We start from the raw sequence: 25,332 nt of genomic DNA, 5'->3' as shown, positions 1-25,332 counted from the left end.
CAAATCAGTCTGATTAGAAAACTCAAGTTGTTTCAATGACACTCAATCGCAGGCATCTAAAAGATAAATATACCGTGATTGACTGGGCTCATGAATAGAGCCATCTTAACCCAAATCATATAATCTCGAGAAGAACATACTGTCTTGGGCTACGGCTGAATAAAAGAGATGGCTGGGCTGTTCAGCACTCAGAAATGCATTCTGAGCAAAGAATAGAGTTTAATCCCTCAAACAGAAGCTCTTATCTGTACATGGTTAGATGGAGGTTTTTACCAACCACTTCAGTCTTACCTTAATCACCATGCAGCTCCTCTCCAGCTATTATCTGTTAAGCCTCTCTCTTAGGCATTGAATATTTCAGACATGAAGTAATGGAATGCAGAGTTATAGGCTGAGTACTAGCCTTCTGGTTTCCATTTAAATTTACAGCTAGCTGGTATGAAAAGAGTCCCGGGGTGCTAACTAAGGTGGTGATTATACTGTCCATCAATTAGCTTGCATTTCGGCACAGTGTTCGTGGCCCCTCTCCCTCATAACAAAGGGCTGTTTAACTCAACACATACACACACGCATGCTTTCTCCCAAGCATTTTTACTGAGTTACAGAGTGTGTGTCCCCCAGATGTGCCTGCCACAATACATTAGTTGTATCGGAAAAATGATCAGAGACATATTTGTTAGTCAACTCCCACAGCTGAGACCAGTTTTTCACTACAATACTATTTTTTCACCACCCGGCTTTAGAATTAATTATCCTGTTGCCATGTTACATTCCTCTCCACACTTAAAATTTGCAAGGGAGGAAACCTTTGAGAGTTTTCCAGGGAAAATCGCTTGTAGGGAATCTTCATTTCTGAATGTGGAAAGGCTCTGTGTCCTTTTTAGATGATTAGGACAAGCATCAGGAAGCTGGAAGTGGTAGAGACACAGGGTTGTCAGATAAAATACAAGATGCCCAGTTAAATTTGAATTTCAGATAAACAATGACTTTTCTTTTTTTACTGTATGTCCCATGTGACATTGAGACATATACTAAAAAGAGTATGCATTGTTTCTTCTGAAATTCAAATTTTGCTGGATGTCTTTAATTTGCAAAATCTGCCAACCCTAGACAGACAGAGAAAAAGGAAGGAGGATGAGATTCATAGGTGTTGCAGACACTAGAAGGTGATATAATGGTGCAACCTATTAGAACAATATACCAAATAGGCATAAGCTGCCTACCTCTGCTTTAATGTATGCATTGTGATCATTTTAAAGTAAAGAAAGGAAAAAAGGAATTTGGGGAAACGAATGAACATACTTCAAAGGCCATGGAGGTTTCTGGACATTTTCTGGGAGGACCATTCCATCAAATTCTAGGAATCCCTAGTTTGTAACCACCGGTCTGCAAGAAAATCCAACATAGAAGTCAAACTCCCCTGATAATATAGGAGATGAAGGGAAATACTCTTCCAAAATGAAAATGAAGATTCATACTGCTATGCAGCTCTAGCAGTTTTTCTAAGCTGATCTTCATTTTTTGAATAAAACCTGGTATGATACTATAAGTCTATCTAATATGCCCTCATAACCACTAAAGAAAAGCACCTTTATTAAATAATCAACGAATTTGTTGAAGGCTACCAAATATACAGTATTGTGCTCAGAATTAAGGTAATAAGATGAAAAACAATAATTTGTACCCCCAAAATACGAGAGACAAAAATAACCATGATAGCACAAAATATACGTGTTGTAGCAAAAGCATGAATAAAGTGCAAGCGAGCAGCCTGCTGAAGGTAGGAATGGGTCACACCTTCACCAAGGTGAAATCTGACCGTAACCTTGGAGGAAGGGTCTGATGTCAATATGCAGGCAACAAACAGTAGACACTCCAGGGTTATGAACAAAGACAGAAGGAGTGAAATGGCAACATGGCCCAAGAAGCACAGAGCAATGTAGTGAGTAGAGAGTTTGGTAGCTGAGAACATTGGAGAAGGAGTAGCTAAGAGTCGTACTATGGAGGAATTTTAAGGCTAAGATGATATATTTTGGCAGTTAGAAGTTATCAAAGATTTTCAAAGGCAAGAATACTCATAAGATCTGTTTTCTAAAAAGATTCCCGTAGAAAACAATGTGAAAGCTAGCCTGCAGACTTTAGAGATCAGGACACTAGCTTCGGAGTATACTAATTATCCAGGAGCCATGTTTATTCCAAAGGAGAAACAGAAGGAAAGAGACCCATTAGAGAAGACTGACAATGGCTGGTCAGAGAGGCAAAAAAAATATGAAGAAACTGGAGTCACAAGAGTCAGTGAACAAGAAAGGGGAGTCAAGGAATGAGAGCTGTCAGGTAGGCAGCTCTCAAGAAGGGGCAGTGGAATTAGCAATAAAGCATCCCAGGCAGAATGTTCAGAGGACAATTTTAGATCAGTGGTAAGGGTTAGGGCTTGGTGAGGAGTGAATGGAAGTGGTTCTGCTTCCAGTAATGTAACTGATGAAAACACAGCAAACACCCTTTAAAACATGTATCTCACTTGAAAGAAAGGGAAAAATCCTAAGTGCTAAGAAAACCAAATGACCAACCCAAAAAGGAAACAGAAAACCACACAGGAAAGCAAATGCTGGATCAGTAAGTATGCTCATGGAATTTTCCCATTCCAGGGACCTAGAACTTGGGGAACGGGTCACAAAGCCTCCACAAGGTGGGGAGCTGGGACTTAGATGCCCATGAAAACCCAAGAACTTTGTAGATGCTCCATGAAATGATGGATTAGAAAAAAAAAAATTCTATTCACCTACAAAGGAAGATGATACAGAAAGATATCAGTTTCAGCTCTTCTCAGGAAAACAAAACCTCTCCATATCCTGGCCATAAGTAACCAGATAAAATCCAGGATAAATATTTCGTAGGACAAATTAAAACTAATAAAAGTGTTTATTATTTACCTGAAAATCAAATTTAACTGGGGGAAAATCAAAATTTTGTTTCCTAGAGCTGGTATATTGACTTTCCTACTCCTCCCCCCAAACCAAGAATTTTTAAATACAGGCCTATTCCATGTGAGCCTGGGGCTTAAATTTATACAACACCAGGGTTTGGAAAACCATGAGCCAAAACACTAACTGAATGTTGTCCTAATTGGGTAGCATCCCAGGGTGTGTGGTAGAAGCAAATGCAAAGGAATAAACACTCATCCCAAGCTCTCAGGATTGCCACAGATAAAGAGCAGTCAGATATAAATTCTCAACACAAAATAACCGATAAAAATGTCGAATCACTATATTGTACACCTGGAACTAATATAATACTGTAAGTCAACTATACTTCAAAATGCTGGAGAGGGTGTGGAGAAAAGGGAACCCTCTTGCACTGTTGGTGGGAATGTAACTTGATACAGCCACTATGGAGAACAGTGTGGAGGTTCCTTAAAAAAACTAAAAAAAGAACTACCTTATGACCCAGCAATCCCACTCCTGGACATATATGCTGAGAAAACCAAATTTTTGGCAATTCAAAAAGAGTCATGTCGGGGCTTCCCTGGTGGTGCAGTGGTTGAGAGTCCGCCTGCCGATGCAGGGGACACGGGTTCGTGCCCCGGTCCGGGAAGATCCCACATGCCGCGGAGCGGCTAGGCCCGTGAGCCATGGCCGCTGAGCCTGCGCGTCCGGAGCCTGTGCTCCGCAACGGGAGAGGCCACAGGAGTGAGAGGCCTGCGTACCACAAAAAAAAAAAAAAGAGTCATGTACCACAATGTTCATTGCAGCTCTATTTACAATAGCCAAGACATGGAAGCAACCTAAGTGTCCATCGACAGATGAATGGATAAAGAAGATGTGGCACATATATACAATGGAATATTACTCAGCCATAAAAAGAAACGAAATTATTTGTAGTGAGGTGGATGGACCTAGAGTCTGTCATACAGAGTGAAGTAAGTCAGAAAGAGAAAAACAAATACCATATGCTAACACACATATATGGAATCTAAAAAAAAAAAAGGTTCTGAAGAACCTAGGGGCAGGACAGGAACAAAGACACAGATGTAGAGAAAGGACCTGAGGACATGGGGAGGGGGAAGGGTAAGCGGGGACAAAGTGAGAGGGTGGCATGGACATATATACACTACCAAATGTAAAATCGATAGCTAGTGGGAAGCAGCCGCATAGCGCAGGGAGATCAGCTCGGTGCTCTGTGACCACCTAGAGGGGTGGGATAAGGAGGGTGGGAGGGAGGGAGATGCAAGACGGAGGAGATATGGGGATATATGTATATGTATAGCTGATTTACTTTGTTATAAAGCAGAAACTAACACACCATTGTAAAGCAATTATACTCCAATAAAGATGTTAAAAAAAAAAAAGAGCTTAGCTTAAAAAACATATATGAGGATACAGGCCACCAGAGGAAAGAGTTTGTAGAAATAAAACCTTCAAAAGTAGACTTCCCAGAATTTCATATATCAAAATTTGTGAAAGATAACAAAATACAAATAAGAAATCTTAAAAAACCAAATTAGACTTATAGAAATTAAAATGTAATCACTGAAATATAACTGAAATATACTTATTGAAATGAAAAATTAAGTGGTTTAAAAAGAAAATTGGACAGAATATAGAAGAAAGAATTAGTGAACAGGAAGATAGATTTTTTTAAGTTTATAGGATGTAGCAAGTAGAACCAATGAGATCAAAAATATGAAAAAGACTTAAGAGAAATGGAAAATGAAATGACATTTAACATACATCTAATTGGAGTTCTAGAAAAATACAATATTTAAAAATATAAATGACCAAAAACTGTCCTTGATAAAAACCATGAATCCTCAGATTCAGAAATACAAAAATTTTAAAGGAAAATGTCTGTTTTTTTAATCCACACCTAGACATACCATAGCAATACTACAGGCCACCAAAGACAAACATGACCTTGAAAGCAGCCAGAGAGAAAGCACCTTCCAAAAAACATATTAGAAGGACACCTACAAAGAAATTAGAATTAGAATAACAGAATATCTCTTAGAAGCCATGAGAAAGTAACTTCAACTTACAATTTCATACCTAGCTAAATCCCCACTAAAGAATGAGATCAAAGAAATATATTTTCTGACAAAAATTTTAGTTTACTATGAATAGACTTTCACTAAAAGAATGACTAGACAAAGTCTGAAACGAATGGTCAGCAAAGAGATTGTTAAATGCATAGGTGAATCTAATCAAACTGGTGATAAGAAATACAATATGATAGTGTCGAATTAGGGAAGTACAAAAACAAGATAGAACTAAAACACTGTACAATAATAAAGAATTAGTAAGGGTTTTTTCATATCAGAAGAGATAGTTATTAAATTAAGTTAAGCGTGCATATAGAATTTTGAGTAGTTAGTAAAAGAATAAAAATAGTCTTTTAAAAAATAGAGTAAAAATGAATTAAAGCCAAACTCACAGTAGTTAAGAATAAAGAAAGCTCTTTGAAACTAGGCTTAATAATTATAGATGCTGTTACATCCAAATATTTAAGTTCTGTTAATCACAAGACCATTAAAAGTTTTGCTTTGTTTTTCTAAGTAAAACAACAACAACAAAAAACCAACTACAGAATGGGAGAAGTATTTGCAACATACAGATCTATGCAAAGTAAACATCCAAAATGTAAGACACCTACAAGTCAGAAAGAAAAAGACAATTCACAGAAAAAAAATATGGGAAAAAGACAGAAAAAGCAATTCATAAAAGAGGAGATGTAAGTGACCAACAGATATAAGATAACCTGCTCAATCTTAATCATAACCAAAACACTTCTCTGAGGTTCCATCTCATACCATCTATCAAATCAGCAAAAATTAATAAATTTGGACAATATAAATTTTTGGCGAGGATGTGAAGCAATATATTACTCTTATGTATGACTGGTGGTAGTATAAATTGGTTCAATGATTTGAAGAACAAATGGAAACCTCTGGTAAATCTGACAAAGCATAATCCCCACAATTCAGCAATTCCACTCCTAGGTGTATACCCTTCACAACTCTTGCACATGTACACAAGGAGACATGATCATGGCAACATTATTTGAAACAAGAAAAAATTGATTTGTAGTGACAAATGTCAATCCATAAGACGCTCCCTCTAAACCGCCTGGTAAGAAATTAACTGCATTAGAGGCTTCTCCCCAGGAGGAGGGGCTGCACCTCCCACGGTCCCGCAAACCTCCATGGATGAGGCAGCTTATGTTCCCAACAACTGCAAACAGCTCACGCTTTACCCTTAGACTGTTTGATGCCAAAGCAGTCTGTTCCCAAGTCCTCCAAGGCTCTTCTCCTGTTCAGCTCTCAGAAAGGGAGAGCAACAAGGTGGGAAACATCCCACTGGTGGAATCTGTCCGCAGGAGACCTGTCCCACAGTGCTTCCACGTGCACTGGAGCTCAAGCACGCCTCTAGAAAGGATGCTGGACTCTGACCACTTTCCTGCCAACAAGTCCCTTTTGGCACCAAGTGATACTGACAAATCTGTCTTGACCCCTTGACACAAAATTTGCAAGTAAAGTAGATGTCCATCAACAGGAGAGTGTGGAAACAAATTGGGGAATGTCATACAGTAGAACAACACCATCATGGATGAACCTCACCAACCCAATAATGAATGAAAATACCAAGATGCCAAGTGATAGAATGACACATACAGTATAATACCATCATGTAAAGTTTAAAAATATGGAAAACAATATGGTGTAATGATTGGGCATGCATGCATAGCTAGTATTACTATAAAGAATGATATAGAAATGATAATTATCAAATCCAAATTTAAGATAGTTATATTTGAAGGAAGTGAGATGCAAGTGGACAGGAGCATCAATTTTGTTGGTAATGTTTTATTTGATAAGCTGAGTGGTGAAACACAGGTCTTTACTGTGCCCTTCTTTACATGTTCCCTTCTGAAATATTTCACAATAAATGTTTTAAATGAATGGGTATGAGGTAAGGAAGCAGAGTCAGCACATATCGCTCTTGTAAAGGAGGAAATTCACAAAGATTGACGAAGGTTTCTCCTAGGTCAGAGATGTAGAGACCTTTGGAAATCACCCACATGGGAGTCAAAAGGAAGGGAAACATTCTCCAGAATGTTCTGGACTCATTCTACAGCACTGTGATGATTATAAATAAAATCAGATCTTCACCAGCCTAGGAAGTATACAATTAATATATACATTTTAATTAATGAAGCAATCTTCTGCAATAAATAATCCATTTTGCCTATCTTTTAATGTACTAAACAACCTCTATATACAATATCACTTCACTGGCAAAAAAAAAACACTGTCTAGATTACCTATGCAAATGTCAAAATTTAGTATGGAATTGCACTGATATTCGTTACATATACTTCTGGTCTTGTATGGTAGCTCTGTCTCATAAGTATTTTCTCAGTGAATGGATGAATAAATGGGATGAGTGAAAATCACTTAAAGAATTAGTGTGTGCTGAAATGGCTCAAATTCATGTTGATTGCAGCCAAAGCACAAATTTCAACAAATATGAAGACCTACCACTCATCAAGCCCTGTGCTAGACAGTAGGGATGTGAAGACAGTTAAACTGCTTCCTAAGAATCCATACCATAATTGCATCATTACACTTACTACCTTTTATGGAAACGACTCCCCCATTCTCCTGCGCCCTTTGTCAAAACAAAGATTTTGCTCCATTTCTCTCTTTATCTCTACTCAGCAAGTAGGCACAGATATAGGTAGATAAATGTGACAGTTAAACTGTAGAGTCAAATACAAGTTCTTTGGGGGCCCTCTGGTATTTGAGGATCTTTTGCAATTATGTGCATATCTGTTCATATGGACACCAGAGATTCCTTTACAGCTGTAAGAACAGCAAATGTTAGCAGCTAGATATGTCTCTGCTTTCCCATTGTAAAGTGTTCTAATTGTTTTCTTTTCCTTCTACCTGTCTTATTGAAGTTCTTTTCCCCCCTTCAGACAATACGATTACTTTACGAGAAAAAAATACGTGTTTGTTGTATAAAAATATTTTATAAATACTGTGTTTAAAAAGAAATTCTAATTTTAAGAGATATATTATTTTTACCTTTCTCCACCATCTTCCTCCACAGCTGCATCTGGTTCTGTGCTTTCTGGCCACCAAGAATGAGGGTCCTAAAATTTGGTCTAGAATCCCAGTCCATTGCAGGATGCCAGCCAAGAGCTGGGAAGACTCTGGAATAGTGTTTCTAGAGCAGTCCAGAGTCAGACACCGACTGCCCTGTCAACAGCCATCCCCTGCTCCTGCCTGGCTGTGCCTGGTGCCAACAGACTGGGAGGCGAGGAAGACAAGCACGTGGGCACAGCTTCCTGCCAGGGCAGGAGCCAGCCCGGAGGCCATGGCCTTAGAGCCTGCTCTGAGAGGCTGTGGTTTGTCCAGTTTAACCAGTTCAACCAGCGGGAACACCACACCTCAGCACGTAGGGACCAGAGCGGGGTGGCAGGACTTCAACAAGTCAGACGTCTGCTTAGCAAAGCCACCTTGAATTCAAACTCTTCCAGGGCAGAATCACCATCCATCACCTCTATCATGTAAATGGAAAACCTATTACAGCAAGATGCCTTTCTCCATTCAGTGATCAACACATCTATCCTGGTTCAACCCTCATTCGCAGATCAGCCCAAGTCATATTTCACCATTTTATCCAGATGAGTATATAGAAAGCCTTGTCTTAGAATTAAGCAGTCTCTGCCTGCTTTTTTTTTTTTTCTGCCTGCTTTTTTCTGCAGCAACAACTCAGAGAATGCGTGAATCAGTCAGTAGGAGGGGAGGGGAAGGAAAACGTGGTTGATACACCCTAAAAAGGGGGGCTGGGGAATTGAATTATTTATAACTAGAGTATAGTCTTCATGGAGTGGGGCTAAAATATTTCACAAGCAGGCGAAACTGTAAAAATTCAAAATCAAGATACTGACAGGAAAGACAAGTTTCAGAGCACTCTTTATAATGTGGAGATAAGGTAGTGAGAAGTCTAACTGCTGAGGAACTGGATTCCTGGCTTCCAACAGTGCTTGGTCCATTCATTTATGGCAGTAAATAAATGTTATGAAAGTTCATGTAGAAACCATTATCTAAATGGCTAAATATGAAAGGCTTGCATTATGGCCAGGCATGCATTTCTGGCAGGGAAGTACAAGTTTGCTCACAATGTCTTTTTTTAGATTACTTTGAGGAAGAATGTCATCACTGGAATACTGCAAACCATAACAAGTTTCGTCTTTTTTTTTATTATGGAATGAGAAATGACATCAGTTTACATGTCATCTGAGAAGAAAGGAATTTATTTTATTGAAAGGCATCCAAATCTCCCTTTCTTTGAGAGGCTTTGTTACTGAAACAAACTTTACCATTGTCAACTGTTTGACCATTTATGGGATTGGTAGCTAAATAAAAGTTTGTTTCATCAAGTCTGTACATTTGTACATATTTTATTGACCTAGTCATTTTACCAGTATTATACACCCATGACAGTCTTAAGGCGATACTAACATTTAAAGCCCCATTATTCTAAGCTCAGTAGTAAAATGCCATGAAGAATGTGAGATCCTTTTATTTATCTGTGTGTGTGGATACTGTATATATATGAAATTACCTCAACCCACCCCACAACTCCTTCATGACCCGCAAACTATAGCTTCTAATGTTTTAATTGTCCTCAATTATATCCCCACTGCTACTGCCTGTGTTCTGTCCCTTGGCATCTTTCACCTGAATTCATCCAATGATCTCCCAACAAATCTCCCCAACTTTAATCTTCCTGTCTACAGTCCACTTTCCAACCAACTCCACTATTCTACTCAAGTCATTTTTGAGGCTCCCGCAGCCTTGAAGATAAAGTCCAAAAGCCTTCATGTGGTACCCAAAGTTCTCATGACCTGGGTCAGTTTTTATCCTTCCAACCTCTTCACCCAATTCCCCCGCTCACATTCCATAGGCCAACCACAGGGAAATAGCTGCAGTTCTGGAAAGCACCATACACTCTCTTACCTATAAGCCTTCACATCTTCAGCTTCCTCTGCCTAGAAAACACTTCTTCCCAACTTCCGTACCCCTCCCTGAAACTTTTACCTGTTAAACTCCTACTTGTCCCTTAGGACTTAACCCTGGCATTACTTCCACATGGAAGCCTTCTCTGACACACCTCTGCCCCTACACCTTGGTCAAATGCCCTCTGTATGCTCTCTGGGTCCTATGTGCTTAACACATATTTGTAGGATGAATCATTTACCCTAACAAACATCTCCAGTTGCATGAAACCTCTGATGTGACAATGATCATTGCTTGCCATCTCATGAATATGCCCTGTACATGCCCACCTCCACACCTTTGCTCACACTGTTCACCCACCTTGGGATGGTTTCCTTCTTCTTCAGAGATTTCTCTGAACCTTTCAACTCTAGGCAGTATTGCTGACCTCTGAATTCATGGCACATTTTGTGTATGTTTCTCATTTGGCATTTATTTATACACAGTGCCAGTGACATCATTTCTATTTTAATTTTTGAGTTATTTACCTTTTTTATAGATATACATCTAGTCCCCTGCTAATTATACTTTAAGCAACTTAAAAACAGGAACAGATATCACTTTGCATTCCTCTTCTTTCTCCTCCAAATTCACATAGTTCAGCAGAGATAATCAATACACATCTTTTAACATTTGTTATATGATGAGAAGACTAACAAATGAAGAGAAGTCTACACAATGTAACAAATATGTTTCATTTTCAAGCAAATAAATTATTTCAAATGAGATCATAAACAAAATGAGAAATCCATGACCATGAACATAATTTACTGTAGGCTGGCACGTGAATGTAAAGCCTTGGGAAGCAGCAGCTGCAGTGAAACTCCAATTATCGTGCCAAGAGTGTGAATGCACTCAGCTGTAGGACAAGCCATATGTCAATCAAAAGTGGAATAAAAACAAGACGTATACTCTCCATACCAATTTGTATGTATATTTAATCAAAGAACTCAGAGTCACATGGCAACAGCAAAAGAAAAACAAAGGAAACATTAAGAAAATACAAAGCACTAAATGTCAGAAGCAAATCAAACATATCATTAACACAATAACTGTAAGTGGGTTAAACTCCCCTAAAAACCATCTCACATTGGATCATAAACAAAATCCAATTATATGCCTCCTAGAAGAGATACACATTAAACAAAGTGACTCCAAGAGGCCTGCTCATCCCACAAACATTTTTTGTAGGGTATCTCCTATATACCAATATTATACTAGGTGACATAAAGGTTACACGTTAAAAGATAGACAGATATACGTGGCAAATGCAGACGAAAAGGAACCAAGAGTCACAATATTAACATTAAATTAATCTAAAAATCAAAAAATCTAGAAACAATAAATGCTGGAGAGGGTGTGGAGAAAAGGGAACACTCTTGCACTGCTGGTGGGAATGTGAATTGGTTCAGCCACTATGGAGAACAGTATGGAGGTTCCTTAAAAAACTACAAATAGAACTACCATATGACCCAGCAATCCCACTACTGGGCATATACCCTGAGAAAACCAAAATTCAAAAAGAGTCATGTACCAAAATGTTCATTGCAGCTCTGTTTACAATAGCCCGGAGATGGAAACAACCTAAGTGCCCATCATCAGATGAATGGATAAAGAAGATGTGCCACATATATACAATGGAATATTACTCAGCCATAAAAAGAAACGAAATTGAGCTATTTGTAATGAGGTGGATAGACCTAGAGTCTGTCATACAGAGTGAAGTAAGTCAGAAAGAGAAAGATAAATACCGTATACTAACACATATATATGGAATTTAAGAAAAAAAAATGTCATGAAGAACCTAGGGGTGAGACAGGAATAAAGACACAGACCTACTAGAGAATGGACTTGAGGATATGGGGAGGGGGAAGGGTAAGCTGTGACAAAGCGAGAGAGAGGCATGGACATATATACACTACCAAACGTAAAATAGATAGCTAGTGGGAAGCAGCCGCATAGCACAGGGAGATCAGCTTGGTGCTTTGTGACCGCCTGCAGGGGTGGGATAGGGAGGGTGGGAGGGAGGGAGACGCAAGAGGGAAGAGATATGGGAACATATGTATACGTATAACTGATTCACTTTGTTATAAAGCAGAAACTAACACACCATTGTAAAGCAATTATACCCCAATAAAGATGTTTAAAAAAAAAAAAAAAGAAGCAGTGCTAAAGGCAAAAGTATTATGTAAAACAAAAAATTGTTTTTTTATTTGTGTGTCTGTTAATGTAGAATACAATCCACTGGAATCCTCACTGGAAGTGATAAATACAGCTATCTATCTAGTATACTTGTTACAAGTATTAAGTAAGAAAATTCATCTACAACATCTAACTCAATATCTGCCACATTTTACATGCTCAGAAACTATTGGTTGTTTTTAGTATCCGTGTTAGTAATAGTAGTATTAACAAGATACAATAGTCATTGATATTAATGCTACAGATAACATAGAATTAAAGTATACAAAGGAAAACATTGCAAATACAGGAGAAATTTACAAAATCAAAATAAGATAAGAATGAGTAAGCTTTACCACAGCTTTTTTTTGTTGTTCTTGAAGCAACAAGTGACCAAAAAAAGGTAACAAGATCTAAATAATAATGACTGATTATATCTGCTGTTTTCTGTGTGTATGTATATACATACACATTTTTATATATTCTGCGAACTCTATGATCTACAAAATGATATACTTCCTTTTCCATAGCTATGGAATATTTACCAAATTTGATCATTTATAAAATAAAAATAAAAATTACCATTGCTAAAGCAAAAGATAGGCATTATTCTCTGACATCTACAAGAAAAAACCTGGAAATAATTTAAGAAATAGTAGCAAACAAAACAAAACAATATTTGTTCACCTAAATAGCTCTCAGATCAAAGAGAATATCAAAACTAAACTTATAGAATAATTTAAAATAATAGTAGTAGAAACACTACATAGAAAAACTTGTGAGATGCAGGCAAAACTGTACTCAGAGGTAAACCAACATCTTTGAATGATTTAAAAAAATAAGAATAAATAATAAATGAACAAATATTTATATTCAAAAGATAGAAATATAAACTTAGAAAAAGCATAGAAAGACTAATAAGGATTGAAGTAGAAATGATTTTAAAGACAGAAAATATAAACAATTTAAAAATAAACTCAACGTCTTATCTCCACAGACAAAAATATACCCATGATAATACTATGATGAAAAAAGAAAATTCACAAAGATTCACAAATAGAAATTATAAAGTGGGTATGAGAATTTATAGAGATATAGATATAGATCTTTATACATATATACACAAACATATATAGAAATATAAATGCACATAGAAATATATATATAAATACAAACATATAAATGAATATATAAATATACATATATATACGGAGAGAGAGAGAAAGCGAAGAATCTCTCATAAAACATACATTATACTTGGCCTAATAATTTTGAAGAGCTCCATAGTCTAAAGACAAGTTTCTCTTGAAAAAAATTATTAAAATTAACTGAATAAAAATAGGAAAACTGAACAAGTTAAAGAAGAACTTGAGGAAAACTGTCCCCCAGTTCTTTTTTTAAAAGTTGTTACATTGTTACACAAAACTAATTTCAAGGGAAAGATAATTTCCCTTCAATGATAATAATATCATCATCTTCATCTTTACCATCATTAGCTCAACAGAAGCCACATTTATTTAATGCTTACAATGAGCCAGGAACTGTGATAAGGGCTTTGCATATATAATCTTATTTAATCGCACAAAACCTTGTAGGGTAGATGCTCGTGTTACATTTTATAGGTGATGAAAATGATGTTTAGACAAGTTGAATAACTAGCCCAAGGTTATAAAACCGGCAAGTGAATAACCCAGAATTCAAACTGAGGTCTGTGTAGATCCCCAAAGCCCAGTTTCTAAAACACAGTAAAAGATGAACACCTTCTAAATTAATTTTGTGAAACATGCATAAACCTGATAGCGATATTGATGAAGCTAACAATTAATAAAAAAGGAAAACTACAAGCCAAGCTCACTTACGAAGCCTCCAATAAAAGGGAAACAAATCAAGACCAGCAGTTTAAAACGGAAGAAAGGATCATAAACAAGAATGGTTTGCTATGATTTAATCTATTACAATGCTAGATCAAGTAGTTAAGTTTATACACATTTATATAAAGCTAAAAAATGTTTGTGAAATTCATCATTTATTCCTGACTTTTGCTCATTTAAAGTGAATCAGAAATAGAAGAGTACTTCCATAATATGGTAAAGAAGTTCTACCTAAAACTAACTGCCAAATACAGTAAATAACAAAACATAGGCATCCTTCCTCTTTGTATCAGAGGCAATACAAGAAGACATCAACAAAACATTTCTAGTTGATACAATGAGAATAGAAAAAGAAAACAAGGAGATATATAAATATTGGGGGAAAATTAACATTTTCAGACTTTTCTTTCTTTGCTTTGGAAAGTGAAGGAAAATAAGTCGATCAAGTTTGTTAAGTCCATACTTCAGGTCATGAATGGTATAAGTGCTTTAAACATATTAAACAAGACCTTCCACGTGTTAATTTTTGTGTTTTTTGCACATGCTGATTCAGAAAATAGCTTATGATTGAAACCTACTACGAGTTCAGTAACACTTAAAAGTGTTTGTCATTCATTAATTCATGATTTTGTATGTATGTATACACACATGTATATTACATACCTCTATATGCTTTTGAAAAATAGTAGTACACGTATGGCTGCTTGGGGTTCATATGAATTTACACACCCTTCGCAATAACTCTGCATCTCCCCCCCCCACTCACAGAGCTCATGGCCCACAGGCGGGAACAATTGCTGGAGAAATCCTCAGAAATCAACAAAACAAAAAACCTGAGTGGGATGATCTCTTGATCTGACATGATCTGCAAGACTACTCAGGAATGGCTTAGTGTCTCACCATTTTATGAAAGCCGTGAAAGACACCTGATAAGCACATAAAGTTTAGTTCCTATACTTACATACTGAAGTAGAGGGACTGTGACGCACCCACGTGATTCCTAATGAGGAAAGAGACAAGAGGGAAAACCAAGTTCTCAAATTTTAGTAGAGAAAGATCTATATTGCATATTAAATATAACCAAAATTATTGCGGCAAGAGAAGAGGATGCAGTGTTGAGTGAGACAAGTTATTCACTGTCTAAGGAAGGAGCACGCATAGTTCATAAGCATACATCTCCACTACCTCCCAATGGAGTCATGTATGTACATGCAGAAAGACTTAAAATTCAAATCGTGAACGATGACAATTAAATGGAAAGCAGCAACGTAATGATGGAGAATTCATCCATTAAAGCTTTTCCATTCAAAATGGACTTCAGCCAGAAATCAGTTCTTTATTCCTCCCTGTAGTATGCATTCTTGGTAGCTCCCTTCAGAACACTGCCAACACCATTACACATTTGCTTTATATAGCTTTCAAGTTGCTCTGCAGTTTCCCTCTGGCCAAAGAACTTTATAAAATCTACTGAGGGAATAAGAAGCACAGACAGGTCGTCTCCCAGGCTTGGAATCCGTTGCCTGAGCCATTTCTATCTAAATTTCTGTCGCTTCCAGTACAGTTGGAGTGGCTAGTGATCTCAGCTAATTATTATTTTATCACTGAGCTTAGCTGACTGTATGAGGATAAACTGATGACCTGCATTCAGTTCTCTTTGCATCATTTGTCACCGCTCATACTGAGATTTTTTGCATCCTGGCAGATGTAGGAACAAGTCCAACCCTGGCTCTTATTAGTGGGGAATTTTTTTTTACCTTGCCCTTCTGGACTTCTGTCTCCTGATCAGTAATAGGGGGAACATTATCACATGGAATTATCATAGTAATGAGATTAAAGTACCCGGTTTGCCTTAGGGTTTGCCCAGGGAAGTTTCCTCACTTGTCCACTCTTGTTCTAAGGCGTCCTATGTTCCCAATTGTAGGGATTAGTCCATGGACTGTCTTCTGGCTGCCACCTGTGTCCAACTCTGGTTTGAAGGCTGTTAAATGAATTTTAATATTAGAGCCTGCCTTGGGAAAACGTTTTATCAGCTCCTTCAAGACTCAAAACTCATGGAATCTTTCCGTCTCTATTCTTTCCTTTACTCTGCCAACAATTGGAACGGGTGCCTTCGATTCAAAGCATATTAAAGAATGTATTGCTAAGCTGCTCTATAATTGTTCTCAGATGCATGCCTCATTTCAACTAAATGGTACAGTTCTTAAAAAAAAAAGAATGCTTTCTACTCCTTTGCTCTTGTACAATAAAGCCTAATTTAGTTCTTTATACATAGTGGGCACTCATTAGATACTTGTTCACCCACTATTACTTTTATGGGACAAATCAGAGAATTTTTCATAAACAAACATGAGTCTATCTCATTTATCAAACACATTTTTAGAAGTGTTTGACTTTAAAAAGTCCTTTAAGGATAATGCTGTGGTAAATTACCTTTAATACATCAATAAATTCAGATGGTTAAATAGTGGGCAGAAATTTCTACACATCATCTTGCTCTTAAAGTTACAAACAATTTTAGACTTGATGCAAATAAACTCGGCAACATCTAGGACCAGATCCTAGAGGTCAGTTAGCTGTCGTCCAAATGTCCAGGGGCGGGTACTGTGTTTGGTCAAGCAAATAACACACCTCTGCAAAAATCAGCCTTTGTGTTGCCTTTATCTACGGAGAAAAGCAGAAGTCATAAGATCACAGACTTGAGAACTAAAAGAAAATTAACGAGATCAGGCGGTCCGGCCCTCTACTTTAGAGAAGCACCTATTATTATTACCATTTTACTGGCCAAATGACTAAGACCCAAAGTGTTCTGATCATTTTTCCAAGGTAACTATTGATGGAGGGGAGATTGTCATGGTTCTGTTGGTGACTAGAAGTAAAGTTCTCTGGTCTTTGGGTCTAGCACTCTTTTTGCTATGTCATATGCAAGTTTAAAAATTCCTCACATCTCTAGAGTCAGGATGACCAAGATGACTGAGACTAAGAGTAGCGCCCAGGGCTTCCCTGGTGGCGCATTGGTTGAGAGTCCGCCTGCCGATGCAGGGGACACGGGTTCGTGCCCCGGTCCGGGAAGATCCCACATGCCGCGGAGCGGCTGGGCCTGTAAGCCATGGCCGCTGAGCCTGTGCGTCCGGAGCCTGCGCTCCGCAATGGGAGAGGCCACAACAGTGAGAGGCCTGCGTACCGCAAAAAAAAAAAAAAAAAAAAAAAAGGAGTAGCGCCCATCCCAACCTCTTCCCAGTCCTACATCAGAAGCAATGATTTCCTGCCTGTGCCACCAAAGGCTCCATGTCCATCACTTTGGCTCTCCCTAAACATCTCCCTTTCTGCAGATTCTAGGTCACAGTGGCTCATGTCTTGTCTTTCCTAATGTCTCACTGATTGTACATTTTTGAGACAATGATTAGTTCATATTCAAAATCATTCCAGTGCCTAGCACAATATCAGCCACACAGTAGGTTCTGAATAGTTTCTGAAAGAGTAATGAGTGCCTCGGAGGTGCTGAGTTGCCATGAGTAGTTTGATCAATGAGATTGGTAAAGGAAACATCTGCCATATTTTCCATCTTCTTTACCATCACAGAGTTTCCTAATTAGGCTCTTTTCAATACCTTGCCATAACCTTCAACTGGGGTCTTGGGGCGGACTCATGCGTCACATAGCAGAAGCATGAGGCTTGGCAACTCAACTGAGTTACCACTCCAACTCAACCAAAGCTGCCTTCAGCTGAGAGCTTTAATTGTAGGCAAACATTGACCACCATTCACTCAATCATTTAGCTCTTTCTTTGGGCTCAACTCTGACATTTATAAATGAGGAAATAAAAGGAAATTATTTACTCCTACAGCTATAGGGAGATCATGGCAACCTTGTGAAGAAATATTCTCCCAAATGCAGTGACGTCCTCGACATCTTACAGGTGATTCTACTCTACTGTAAAATTATTAACTTTTTCTGTTCTGCCAGTTTCCACACAAACGCCTAGTTTTAATGTCCTGGTGTTTTCAATCAAGGTAAGCATGAGGAACACATTTTTTTCTAGATTATATTCATATTTAAATAATATAAGCCATTATGCCCATATTGAGAATTCATTCTGGTTTAGTTTCTCTTTTCTAATATGGTCTTACATTACAATGAAAACACTTGCCGAAGACCTGGGAACAATGTGGATGCCAGGAGAGAACAGAGCGCCATAAAGTTAGGAAAGGTAGAACTTTCCACCCTACTACCGATCCATCAACTTGACCTTGGACTCACACCGAAATCCAGCACAGGTCTGAGATGGATTCAGGAGCTGGTCTTAGTGGGGTGTCTCACCAGTCCAGAGTCTCAGGATATGGCCTTCCCTACCTTGCCCTCCCTTCCCCAAAACCCAAGGAACTTGATCCCAAAAGGCCTCAGAAAGGGCTTTAAGTGTCATTCTTTAAAGTAGTTGGTAACACCAACAGTGGTGTTAACAGGGAGAATTGCAGCTACCCAAATCAGGAACAGCTGCTGAAACTCAGTAGTGATAGATGTTGGCAGCAGGGATTCAAAGATTCCACCCTTGAGACAACATGGCTCTATTGCTCAGTTGAGGTACAGGGAACCAGAAGAGGTGGGAGAGGATCTGCCTGTGCATTCAAGGCTAGAGGGATGGAGCCATAGAGGACAAAGCTTAGTAACCAGAAGTATTCATCTCAGCTCTGCGATTATAGCATCCACAGAGGGTCCCTCAGCAGCTGAATCTTCTCCACTCTGGCAGATTTGTTGTTAGGTATTTATCCTTGTAGGTTTTCAAAGGTTTTAATGTATCTCCCTCCCCCTATTCAAATGCAATGTCCATCTCAAAAGTAGGACAAAGGAGCTTATTAAAAGTTAGTCAGTAAAGTGCCTGTGGTTTCTATAGTCAAACAGACCTGAGTTCAAATATTGACTCTACCACGCATTAGCTATTTGACCTTGGACAAGTAATTCAACTTCACTTGAGCCTCAACTGCCCATCTGCAAAATAACCATCTTTTGAGGAAGGAAGTGAGGTAAGATACACAAAGCCCTTGACACATGGTAAATACTAATACAGTAGCTATTGTCATGGTTTGTTGTTAGAATAGGGTCTGGCACACAGTAGGTACTCAATAAGTAAGTATTAATGGGATCGTATCATCAGGATTCCTATAGCAGATGAAAAATGAGATGGGGACAGTTGCCTGGTACGTGAGGTCTGGAATGTAACCTCCAGGACAGGAGAGACAAACCTAAAATAGTCCTGGGAAACAACAAACTTCCACCCCCTCCACCCCTCCTCACAACTCTCCTGCTTCAGAATTGTATTTCTTTCTAGGCAGACATGGTATTGGAAAAGCTCTTGTCTTAATGGAGTAAAGAATTACCAATAATCCAAGTCCAAACTAAAATAAAAGTTATCAAGTGTGGGATTCTCTCCATCAGTCTGGACTCTAAGTACAAACAGGATTTTACTTAGAGCTTCACAACTGGAGATGTCATTTATTTCTCCTTAGATTCAAATCCTAATAAACAAGAGATGTTTTTCCCCCGCGCAATTCTCCCATCACCACCACCACCAACACAAAACAACTTTGTGTCCCTGTGACATCAACACAACACACCTCTTTGTGTATCCTGACCAGCTTCCCCTCCCCCACCTTCTGCAGGCCCCTCGGTAACTGAGAACAAGACTGACGATTCGACTGCCGGTCAAGGGTGTATATTCTAGGGGAAAAGGGGAGGTGGCTGGCTGCACATATGAGCCAGCCACTAATGAACAGTGTTGATAGTCCAAACCATTGGATCCCATTAACCCCTAATCACTCAATCAGGGGTAACCATTGCTGCCCAAGATGAAAATATTCTATTAGCATGCAACCTTGGTGAACTTTTTACAGTTAATGACTGCACTTATTCATCTTTCCTAACCTTGGCCTTCTGTGCTTCTATCTCTTAGGAAAACTGCATGCTATTTCCAAAGACTAATACGAGGCATCTACTTTCTCAAAAAAGTCAAGAGACATTACAGCCTGCAGTTCCAAGGACAAGAAAAACTATAGCAGGACATGACACAACAAATTAATGCTTTTCACATTGTCTAGCAGCCTTCACCCTGAATGTGTATGATTAAAATAAGAACCTGACGTTACTTTGCCATGCGGCCACAGATACTTTTACGGTGAGCGGATCACACAACCTCAGGGCTTTGTAAATTGCAGAAAGTGATGAAGGGAGTGAGCAGAGGCCGAGGGAGAAGGTCCTCAAAGCTCTGAGTCAGAGCTCAGCTATTCGGGGGATTCCATTCACCTCCCTGGGGGTTAGTAAAGCATAGAAGACAACCAGTTCTGGCCCCTGATGATAAACAAGGGAAAGAACCCAAAACTCCACCGAATTTTGATGGATAAAAGAAGCCCTAAAAAGACCTACCTTAAAGAGTTGGAATGTTCAAAACAAAGGCGATATTAATAGAAATGTTTGTGCTAGGTGAAAGCTATGACATGGCCCAGAATCCCCCCAACAGAGCCCATCCAAATGTGCATCCTCAACCAATGGTAGAGGTAGGGTCCTTAGGATCATTTGGGGGCAGGAAGGAAAATCAGACTTAAGATTAGAAACTGGCTATGCAGAATCCACATGTGGGTTTTGGAGAATGGATTGTGGTCCCTGGGGTATCCTAGGAATCATCAATCATTTGAAAATACATCCTGTGAGCCTGTATTTAAGGCGCAATGAGAGATGCAAAGTAGTGGCATGTAAAATACCAGTGGTTCGTAACCACTGGGAAATTATATTCTCATTAGAAAACGGGTCATGTGAAATATGGAGAGGACTAAAACTAAGAGAGACTGTTTGGCTCTGTGGTTCACTGATACAAAGAAAACAATTGGAATAGCAGAGGGAAGAGTGGTTTCTCCACTGTCCTGGGAGAGGGCATTTCCAGCATTCCCTCCCTCCCTGTTATTTTGAAGGATACCTCACCGTGTGTGCCAAGGACTGGATGGAGTGCCCCTTCACCTCCTGCCCACAGAGCAGGACCACATATCTCAGGCTCAACCAGCCAGACTGATGCTCCCACCTGTTTCTGCATCTAGACCCATCGATGCAAAGACGTGGAGATAAGGAGGTTCACTCACAGCGTCTACAGTGCAGTTCCTCAGTGGCCGCGATGTCCTGGCCTTATGCCTTTGCCCAAGACAGTCCCTGGCTTCCTGCTTCTGAGCCACTGGGCTTGCCTCAGTTCCATTCTGTTTGCTGGTTGTCCAGGCTCCTGCTGCCTCTGACTGTGGCTCTGTAAGCTGGATTCTCTTGTTGTGACCAAAACTACTGACTTCTATGGCCATCCTACTTATAGGGAATCTCCTTGTTTCTACTGTATTGTTATTAGCTTTTGAAAATAAGAACTGTGCTTATTCATCTTTCCTAGTCCTGGAGCTCTTGACCCCCTTGACTCCTCAGGAAGAGTATAGTTAATTGAAAAAAATTTAAAGGCAGCAAACAATGAGTATTCTTTTGTGTATGTGTTTCTTTTACCACTACCCGGCGTGAAGTAGATGCCCATCTTGGTATCGCTGAGAGAACCCTGCCTTTGGAGTCCAATTAAATTCTACCTCTTACTTGGAATTCTTCAGGGCCTCAGGCAAGTCACTTAACCATCCTGAGCCTCAGTCTCCTCATTTGTAAACAGGGGCAATAATTCCTACTTCACTGGGCTACTGTGAAAATTAAATGAGACATTAAATTGGGAAATAACAGTCTTTTCGGTAAGTGGTGCTGAAACAATTGGATATCCACTTGCAAAAGAATGAAGTTGACTCCTACCTTCCTCATATCATGTACAAAGATTACTTCAAAATGGATCACAGACCGAAAGGTAAGAGCTAAAACTATAAAACTCTTAGAAGAAACATGGAAGTAAATCTTCATGACCTTGGATTAAACAATGGATTTTCAGAAATAACAAAGAAAAGCATAAGCAAAAAGAAACAGATACACTGGATTGCATCAAAATTAAAAACTTTGTGGATCAAAATATAGCATCAAAAAAATGAAAAGACAAGCCATAGAATGGGAGAATCTATTTGCAAATCATACATCAGATAAGGGTCCCGTACCAGAATATACTGGATTTGTCTGGGGTGAATAAGAGTGACTGCTAATAGGTAGATGGCTCCTTTTGGGGGTGAGGGGAAGGATGGATTGGGAGTTTGGGGTTAGAAGATGCAAACTATTATATATAGAATGGACAAACAACAAGGTCCTACTGCATGGCACAGGAAACTATGTTCAGTATCCTGTGATAAAACATAATGGAAAGGAATATATATATATATATAATATACATATATATGTGTATACAATATATATGTGTATATAATATATATATATGAATCACTTTGCTGTGCCCCAGAAACTAACACATCATTGTAAATCAACTATACTTCAATAAAATAAATTTTAAAAATTATATAATGGTGATGGTTGCAAAATCTGTGAATATACTAAAAACCACTAAGTTATACACTTTTAGTGGTATGTGAATATCTCAGTGAAGTTACCAAAAAATTAAATGACACAGTGTATACATAATAGAGTACATATATAAAGTGTACACATAGAAACTTTGCATACAAATATACATGCAGTAAGTGTTCAAAATGTTGTAGATTTTGTTGCTTTTACAATATTTATGATGATTGACTGATTAGGCAGAAAGTACTTTAAATAGAGTGACTAATGGAAGATGCTTCAGGCTAGATTAGGATAAGAATTCCTCCCACACAAAGCCATTAACCTGATGTATTCTTTTGTAAGAATCCTCTATATTCCTATCAGGGGCTGTAAGTTGTGTTCATATGTGTCTCACCTGTCCTGACTGTATCCAATGCCCCAGACAGCTCTGTCCTCCTTGGCCTTTATCCTTTCAGTCAAAACATGTTCCTGAGGAAGCACTGTCTCCTCTTAGGGGTTGGATTCTGACTTTCTGTGGCCTCACCTCTCAGAATTTTTTTCTCATCGCTTACTTATCTTGAATGAATTTACCACAAAAATCTATTTCTTGATATTCAAATTCTTCATATAAAGTCAAGAGTTTGTTTGCTTTTGGGTTTTTGTTGTTGTCATTGTTCATTTGTTTGTCTGTTTCTCATACAAGTATAGCAAAAAAGGTTAGAAGAGCACATGCCAGAATTATAAGAGTGAGTGCCTCTGGGTGATGAAGGGATTATACGTAATTTTTTTATCCTCTTCCATATACTTTGTGGTATTTTCCAAATGTTCTACAAAGAATCCTTATTTAAAACACACTATAAATAGAAAAACATTACATACTTAAATGTTATTAATTGCCTCAAGATGGTTATCTCCAAAGTGAAGATAGCCCCCAAAGATGTATCAGAATGTTCACTGGACTAAAAGGTCTGTGTGTGTGAAAGAGAGAGAGTCAGATGTGTGTATATTTTGCCTTTGTTGTGTGGCTTCCCATGGGATTAGGAGGACATTCACCTTTGCCAATTTCAGGCCAAGCCTCTAGTCAAATGTTTAATCCAGTCTGCAGAACTTAACATGGCAATTTGTACCATTGCTCATACATCTTCTGAACTTTCCTTGGCCCCTCTTGGTTGGATTTTTCCTAGAGGAAGAAAACCTGAGTGATTTGTATCATCAAGCCACCACCCATACATTTACTATCTTGCAAAAGTTGTAGTCTAGACAATAATTAAAGTCAGAAGTGTAGCTTAATTAAAGCACATCTTTCCCAAGCCCTGAGGGTCATTCCTTGGCACTCACATACAGCCCGTGGTGTTTACATAGACTGTTCTAGGGATACAATGGGGAAATCCTTTCAGGAACAACCTCCTTTTCCAGTCTCTTAGATGGAAGCTTAGAAGGAACCAAAGTAGTGGTGGCTGGTTTAGGTGGGTGTGAAGAAGATGAAAACAGGATATTTTCCTAAATGGACATTTTCCTAAAGGACAAACGTCAAGAATCACAGTGGCATAATTAAGACATCAAGGAAATGGAACTGAATTTGATCAGTCAGACGTCTAGTAAATCCATAGACAGAAAATGTCCCAGACATCACAGACCAGCAACTTGAGGGGCTTTGATGGCCTTCAGATATATTTTAGTTGGCCTACAGAATTTTTTTTTTTTTTTGCGGTACGCGGGCCTTGTGGCCTCTCCCGCTGCGGAGCACAGGCTCCGGACGCGCAGGCTCAGCGGCCATGGCTCGCGGGCCCAGCCGCTCCACGGCATGCGGGATCTTCCCGGACCGGGGCACGAACCCGTGTCCCCTGCATCGGCAGGCGGACTCTCAAACACTGTGCCACCAGGGAAGCCCTTTTTTTAAATTAATGCTAGCATTTAAAAATGGGAAGATTTTACCTAAAAATCAGATTTCCAGCTTTTAAATAATTTTAAAAAATTAAAACACAGAGCTAGCTCCTTTTTGGTGACAATTGCTGGTGCTGTGTAACAACTACGTCCTTCAGCCATTCACAGGACATGCTCTCCGAATCACCCACTTCCTCACGCACTCTGCCATCTCTACCACAATGAGATCCATGATTTTGTATTTCTTAATCCTGGCAGGCTTCCATTATTTATATCACCTGTATAGCCTTTGAAGACATTGGGTCTGAGGCTCTACCTACCTCTCTCCCACCTCCAAACCCCTTCCCTTTGCATATGCCGTACCACAATCTTTCCTCTACCTGGGATTCTCCTTTCCTTTTGCTCACTGGTGCCTTGTTAAAAGACAGATCAGGATTCAATCCTAGGCATCTTAAACTTCCGAGAGAAGAATAGAATGGTATGGTATAACTAGATTTGGAGTCAGTAAACCCAGACTCAATTCCCAGTAATAACTGGAATTAACTTGTATCATCAGAAAAATGTGGGTTCAGATCCCAGCTCCTCACTTCTCTTGAGCAATGTTTTTAACCTCTCTGAACCTCATTTCTTAGCAGTGAACTGTAAATATTTGCCCTGCCTGCCTCACAGGATTGTTGTGAAAGATGTTCTAAGAAGGTAACAACACTAAAGAAAGTTCATAGGAGTAAACCAATTTAAGATAATTTGGCAGGGCATGGGGGATTAATTATTAAAGTGCTTTGGATGGGTTGGTGAAAAATACACCTTATCCAATTTTCCAAATTCTCTATCTGAAATAGCAAATAGTATAATAATGTGCTTCCTAATTTGTTTTTACCATTTACCCAACTCTGTGGATTGT

The 25,332-nt window shown here is 38.8% G+C and overlaps 1 protein-coding gene across 1 annotated transcript in view; it reads right to left on the bottom strand.

Moving 5' to 3' along the window:
- Window positions 1-25,332, bottom strand: part of NCKAP5 (NCK associated protein 5) — a 1,052,051-nt gene that overhangs the window by 1,015,383 nt on the left and 11,336 nt on the right. The gene's annotated exons all lie outside the window — the stretch shown is intronic.

Source organism: Monodon monoceros, unplaced genomic scaffold (genome assembly GCF_005190385.1).
Source record: "Monodon monoceros isolate NGI ecotype Baffin Bay Population unplaced genomic scaffold, NGI_Narwhal_1 Super_Scaffold_16, whole genome shotgun sequence".
Taxonomy (NCBI): Eukaryota; Metazoa; Chordata; class Mammalia; order Artiodactyla; family Monodontidae; genus Monodon; species Monodon monoceros.
This window is presented reverse-complemented; position numbering and strand designations above follow the sequence as displayed.